This window comes from Nerophis lumbriciformis, unplaced genomic scaffold (assembly GCF_033978685.3).
Source record: "Nerophis lumbriciformis unplaced genomic scaffold, RoL_Nlum_v2.1 HiC_scaffold_108, whole genome shotgun sequence".
NCBI classification, from domain to species: Eukaryota; Metazoa; Chordata; class Actinopteri; order Syngnathiformes; family Syngnathidae; genus Nerophis; species Nerophis lumbriciformis.
This window is the reverse complement of record NW_027316636.1, coordinates 65,001-71,729: the sequence shown is the minus strand read 5'-3', so window position 1 is coordinate 71,729 and position 6,729 is coordinate 65,001.

The following is a 6,729-nucleotide window of genomic DNA, read 5'->3' as shown; positions in this document are numbered from 1 at the left end:
CTCGAACCTGGGTGTGATTTTGGACCAAATTCGGGACTTTTGCCCACTTTCCCAACTTTTCTTCCCAATCACAGTGCGCCTTTGCTGGGTGCGTTGTGGACATTGTAGGCACCCCGGAACCCTGGTGGAACGCGGCGGGACTTGTGGGACTCGAACCTGGGTGTGATTTTGGACCAAATTCGGGACTTTTGCCCACTTTCCCAACTTTTCTTCCCAGTCACAGTGCGCCTTTGCTGGGTAAGTTGTGGACATTGTAGGCACCCCGAGACACTGGTGGAACGCGGCGGGACTTGTGGGACTCGAACCTGGGTGTGATGCCTTTGCTGGGTGCGTTGTGGACATTGTAGGCACCCCGGAACCCTGGTGGAACGCGGCGGGACTTGTGGGACTCGAACCTGGGTGTGATTTTGGACCAAATTCGGGACTTTTGCCCACTTTCCCAACTTTTCTTCCCAATCACAGTGCGCCTTTGCTGGGTAAGTTGTGGACATTGTAGGCACCCCGAGACACTGGTGGAACGCGGCGGGACTTGTGGGACTCGAACCTGGGTGTGATTTTTGATCATTTCGTGGACTTTTGCTATGCATGCCTTCTCCCCGCTAGTTTGATGTGTGCTGCTGCAAAAGTTCCAAGAGGGCGTTTTTGCCCCCCTCCAAACTCCCTCTCTTTGCTTATAGTGCATATATTCTGCTGGATCTACTCTCTATTTACTCCAAGGAAAAAAACTAGCCGGTCGCGGCAAATTTTTACAATCGGTCGCCAAACTACGGCACGAGGGCCGAACGCGGTACGCCGGCGTCCAAGATACGGCCCGGGGATTTTTTTGATTTTTTGGGCTTTTTTTGATTTTTTTGGACATGTTGGGCATCCCAGGACTCGGGTGCGACTGCAGGACGTGTGGGGCTCTAACCTGGGTGTGGTTTTTGGTCATTTTCCGGACTTTTGCCCACTTTTCCAACTTTTCTTCCCAATCACAGTGCGCCTTTGCTGGGTAAGTTGTGGACATGCCAGGCACCCCCGGAACCCTGGTGGAACGCGGCGGGACTTGTGGGACTCGAATCTGGGTGTGATTTTGGACCAAATTCGGGACTTTTGCCCACTTTCCCAACTTTTCTTCCCAATCACAGTGCGCCTTTGCTGGGTGCGTTGTGGACATTGTAGGCACCCCGAGACACTGGTGGGACGCGGCGGGACTTGTGGGACTCGAACCTGGGTGTGATTTTGGACCAAATTCGGGACTTTTGCCCACTTTCCCAACTTTTCTTCCCAATCACAGTGCGCCTTTGCTGGGTAAGTTGTGGACATTGTAGGCACCCCGGAACCCTGGTGGAACGCGGCGGGACTTGCGGGACTCGAACCTGGGTGTGATTTTGGACCAAATTCGGGACTTTTGCCCACTTTCCCAACTTTTCTTCCCAATCACAGTGCGCCTTTGCTGGGTGCGTTGTGGACATTGTAGGCACCCCGGAACCCTGGTGGAACGCGGCGGGACTTGTGGGACTCGAACCTGGGTGTGATTTTGGACCAAATTCGGGACTTTTGCCCACTTTCCCAACTTTTCTTCCCAATCACAGTGCGCCTTTGCTGGGTGCGTTGTGGACATTGTAGGCACCCCGAGACACTGGTGGAACGCGGCGGGACTTGCGGGACTCGAACCTGGGTGTGATTTTGGACCAAATTCGGGACTTTTGCCCACTTTCCCAACTTTTCTTCCCAATCACAGTGCGCCTTTGCTGGGTGCGTCGTGGACATTGTAGGCACCCCGGAACCCTGGTGGAACGCGGCGGGACTTGTGGGACTCGAACCTGGGTGTGATTTTGGACCAAATTCGGGACTTTTGCCCACTTTCCCAACTTTTCTTCCCAATCACAGTGCGCCTTTGCTGGGTGCGTCGTGGACATTGTAGGCACCCCGGAACCCTGGTGGAACGCGGCGGGACTTGTGGGACTCGAACCTGGGTGTGATTTTGGACCAAATTCGGGACTTTTGCCCACTTTCCCAACTTTTCTTCCCAATCACAGTGCGCCTTTGCTGGGTGCGTTGTGGACATTGTAGGCACCCCGAGACACTGGTGGAACGCGGCGGGACTTGTGGGACTCGAACCTGGGTGTGCTTTTGGACCAAATTCGGGACTTTTGCCCACTTTCCCAACTTTTCTTCCCAATCACAGTGCGCCTTTGCTGGGTAAGTTGTGGACATTGTAGGCACCCCGGAACCCTGGTGGAACGCGGCGGGACTTGTGGGACTCGAACCTGGGTGTGATTTTGGACCAAATTCGGGACTTTTGCCCACTTTCCCAACTTTTCTTCCCAATCACAGTGCGCCTTTGCTGGGTGCGTTGTGGACATTGTAGGCACCCCGAGACACTGGTGGAACGCGGCGGGACTTGTGGGACTCGAACCTGGGTGTGATTTTGGACCAAATTCGGGACTTTTGCCCACTTTCCCAACTTTTCTTCCCAATCACAGTGCGCCTTTGCTGGGTAAGTTGTGGACATTGTAGGCACCCCGGAACCCTGGTGGAACGCGGCGGGACTTGTGGGACTCGAACCTGGGTGTGATTTTGGACCAAATTCGGGACTTTTGCCCACTTTCCCAACTTTTCTTCCCAATCACAGTGCGCCTTTGCTGGGTGCGTCTTAGGCATTGTAGGCACCCCGGAACCCTGGTGGAACGCGGCGGGACTTGTGGGACTCGAACCTGGGTGTGATTTTGGACCAAATTCGGGACTTTTGCCCACTTTCCCAACTTTTCTTCCCAATCACAGTGCGCCTTTGCTGGGTGCGTTGTGGACATTGTAGGCACCCCGAGACACTGGTGGAACGCGGCGGGACTTGTGGGACTCGAACCTGGGTGTGATTTTGGACCAAATTCGGGACTTTTGCCCACTTTCCCAACTTTTCTTCCCAATCACAGTGCGCCTTTGCTGGGTGCGTTGTGGACATTGTAGGCACCCCGGAACCCTGGTGGAACGCGGCGGGACTTGTGGGACTCGAACCTGGGTGTGATTTTGGACCAAATTCGGGACTTTTGCCCACTTTCCCAACTTTTCTTCCCAATCACAGTGCGCCTTTGCTGGGTGCGTTGTGGACATTGTAGGCACCCCGAGACACTGGTGGAACGCGGCGGGACTTGTGGGACTCGAACCTGGGTGTGATTTTGGACCAAATTCGGGACTTTTGCCCACTTTCCCAACTTTTCTTCCCAATCACAGTGCGCCTTTGCTGGGTGCGTCGTGGACATGTCAGGCACCCCGCAACCCTGGTGGAACGCGGCGGGACTTGTGGGACTCGAACCTGGGTGTGATTTTGGACCAAATTCGGGACTTTTGCCCACTTTCCCAACTTTTCTTCCCAATCACAGTGCGCCTTTGCTGGGTGCGTTGTGGACATGCCAGGCACCCCGAGACACTGGTGGAACGCGGCGGGACTTGTGGGACTCGAACCTGGGTGTGATTTTGGACCAAATTCGGGACTTTTGCCCACTTTCCCAACTTTTCTTCCCAATCACAGTGCGCCTTTGCTGGGTAAGTTGTGGACATGCCAGGCACCCCCGAGACACCGGTGGAACGCGGCGGGACTTGTGGGACTCGAACCTGGGTGTGATTTTGGACCAAATTCGGGACTTTTGCCCACTTTCCCAACTTTTCTTCCCAATCACAGTGCGCCTTTGCTGGGTGCGTCGTGGACATTGTAGGCACCCCGGAACCCTGGTGGAACGCGGCGGGACTTGTGGGACTCGAACCTGGGTGTGCTTTTGGATCAAATTCGGGACTTTTGCCCACTTTCCCAACTTTTCTTCCCAATCACAGTGCGCCTTTGCTGGGTGCGTTGTGGACATTGTAGGCACCCCGGAACCCTGGTGGAACGCGGCGGGACTTGTGGGACTCGAACCTGGGTGTGACTTTGGACCAAATTCGGGACTTTTGCCCACTTTCCCAACTTTTCTTCCCAATCACAGTGCGCCTTTGCTGGGTGCGTCGTGGACATTGTAGGCACCCCGAGACACTGGTGGAACGCGGCGGGACTTGTGGGACTCGAACCTGGGTGTGATTTTGGACCAAATTCGGGACTTTTGCCCACTTTCCCAACTTTTCTTCCCAATCACAGTGCGCCTTTGCTGGGTAAGTTGTGGACATTGTAGGCACCCCGGAACCCTGGTGGAACGCGGCGGGACTTGTGGGACTCGAACCTGGGTGTGATTTTGGACCAAATTCGGGACTTTTGCCCACTTTCCCAACTTTTCTTCCCAATCACAGTGCGCCTTTGCTGGGTGCGTTGTGGACATTGTAGGCACCCCGAGACACTGGTGGAACGCGGCGGGACTTGTGGGACTCGAACCTGGGTGTGATTTTGGACCAAATTCGGGACTTTTGCCCACTTTCCCAACTTTTCTTCCCAATCACAGTGCGCCTTTGCTGGGTAAGTTGTGGACATTGTAGGCACCCCGGAACCCTGGTGGAACGCGGCGGGACTTGTGGGACTCGAACCTGGGTGTGATTTTGGACCAAATTCGGGACTTTTGCCCACTTTCCCAACTTTTCTTCCCAATCACAGTGCGCCTTTGCTGGGTGCGTCTTAGGCATTGTAGGCACCCCGGAACCCTGGTGGAACGCGGCGGGACTTGTGGGACTCGAACCTGGGTGTGATTTTGGACCAAATTCGGGACTTTTGCCCACTTTCCCAACTTTTCTTCCCAATCACAGTGCGCCTTTGCTGGGTGCGTTGTGGACATTGTAGGCACCCCGAGACACTGGTGGAACGCGGCGGGACTTGTGGGACTCGAACCTGGGTGTGATTTTGGACCAAATTCGGGACTTTTGCCCACTTTCCCAACTTTTCTTCCCAATCACAGTGCGCCTTTGCTGGGTGCGTTGTGGACATTGTAGGCACCCCGGAACCCTGGTGGAACGCGGCGGGACTTGTGGGACTCGAACCTGGGTGTGATTTTGGACCAAATTCGGGACTTTTGCCCACTTTCCCAACTTTTCTTCCCAATCACAGTGCGCCTTTGCTGGGTGCGTTGTGGACATTGTAGGCACCCCGAGACACTGGTGGAACGCGGCGGGACTTGTGGGACTCGAACCTGGGTGTGATTTTGGACCAAATTCGGGACTTTTGCCCACTTTCCCAACTTTTCTTCCCAATCACAGTGCGCCTTTGCTGGGTAAGTTGTGGACATTGTAGGCACCCCGAGACACTGGTGGAACGCGGCGGGACTAAGTTCCAAGAGGGCGTTTTTGCCCCCCCTCCAAACTCCCTCTCTTTGTTTATAGTGCATATTTTCTGCTGGATCTACTCTCTATTTACTCCAAGGAAAAAAACTAGCCGGTCGCGGCAAATTTTTACAATCGGTCGCCAAACTACGGCACGAGGGCCGAACGCGGTACGCCGGCGTCCAAGATACGGCCCGGGGATTTTTTTGATTTTTTGGGCTTTTTTTGATTTTTTTGGACATGTTGGGCATCCCAGGACTCGGGTGCGACTGCAGGACGTGTGGGGCTCTAACCTGGGTGTGGTTTTTGGTCATTTTTCCGGACTTTTGCCCACTTTTCCAACTTTTCTTCCCAATCACAGTGCGCCTTTGCTGGGTGCGTTTTGGGCATGTGGGGGGCACCTCGGACTCGGGTGGGACGCGGCGGGACTTGTGGCACTCGTACCTGTGTGTGATTTTTGATCATTTTGTGGACTTTCCCCCAGACACTCTCCACTTGTCTACCCCACTTCCCCTGTGACTTTGCTGGGGGGGCGTTTCCCCGCTGTCATTTGTAGTGTAAGGGTTACTTTTCTTTTTTTTCTGTCTGAAAATAGGGCCCCAAAAGGCCTCACACTCCCCGGGAAGACCTGATGGACGCCTCGGCGTCACTGAAACAGGCCAATCTGTCTGAAAATATGGCCCACGAAAGGCCTCACATTCCCCGGGAAGACCTGATGGACGCCCCGGCGTCACCGAAATACGGCAAACTGTCTGAAAATAGGGGCTCCAAGTGTTCCCCACTCTTTCTGGCCCACAAAAGGCCTCTCATTCCCCGGGAACACCTGTAGGACTCCCCGGCGTCAAGGAAATACGCCAAACCGTCTGAAAATAGGGGCCCAAAAGAACTGGAAATGATGCCTTTAATTTGGGGGGTGATGTCTATAATTATGGGGGTGCATTGGAGGCGGGAGTCCACTGGAGGGCTCCACACCGTCTGAATATAGGGCCCCAAAAGGCCTGGAATTAATGTATTTAATTTGGGGGGTGCATTTGCAGCGGGAGTCCACCGGAGGGCTCCATTTCCCCACTCTTTTGTTGACATATGGCCACAAAAGGCCTCTCATTCCCCGGGAAGACCTGATGGACGCCCCGGCGTCACCGAAATAAGCCAAACTGTCTGAAAATAGGGGCTCCAAGGGTTCCCCACTCTTTCTGGCCCACAAAAGGCCTCTCATTCCCCGGGAACACCTGTAGGACTCCCCGGCGTCAAGGAAATACGCCAAACTGTCTGAAAATAGGGCCCCAAAAGAACTGGAAATGATGCCTTTAATTTGGGGGGTGATGTCTTTAATTTGGGGGGTGCATTGGAGGCGGGAGTCCACTGGAGGGCTACACACCGTCTGAATATAGGGCCCCAAAAGGCCTGGAATTAATGTATTTAATTTGGGGGGTGCATTTGCAGCGGGAGTCCACCGGAGGGCTCCATTTCCCCACTCTTTTGTTGACATATGGCCACAAAAGGCCTCTCATTCCC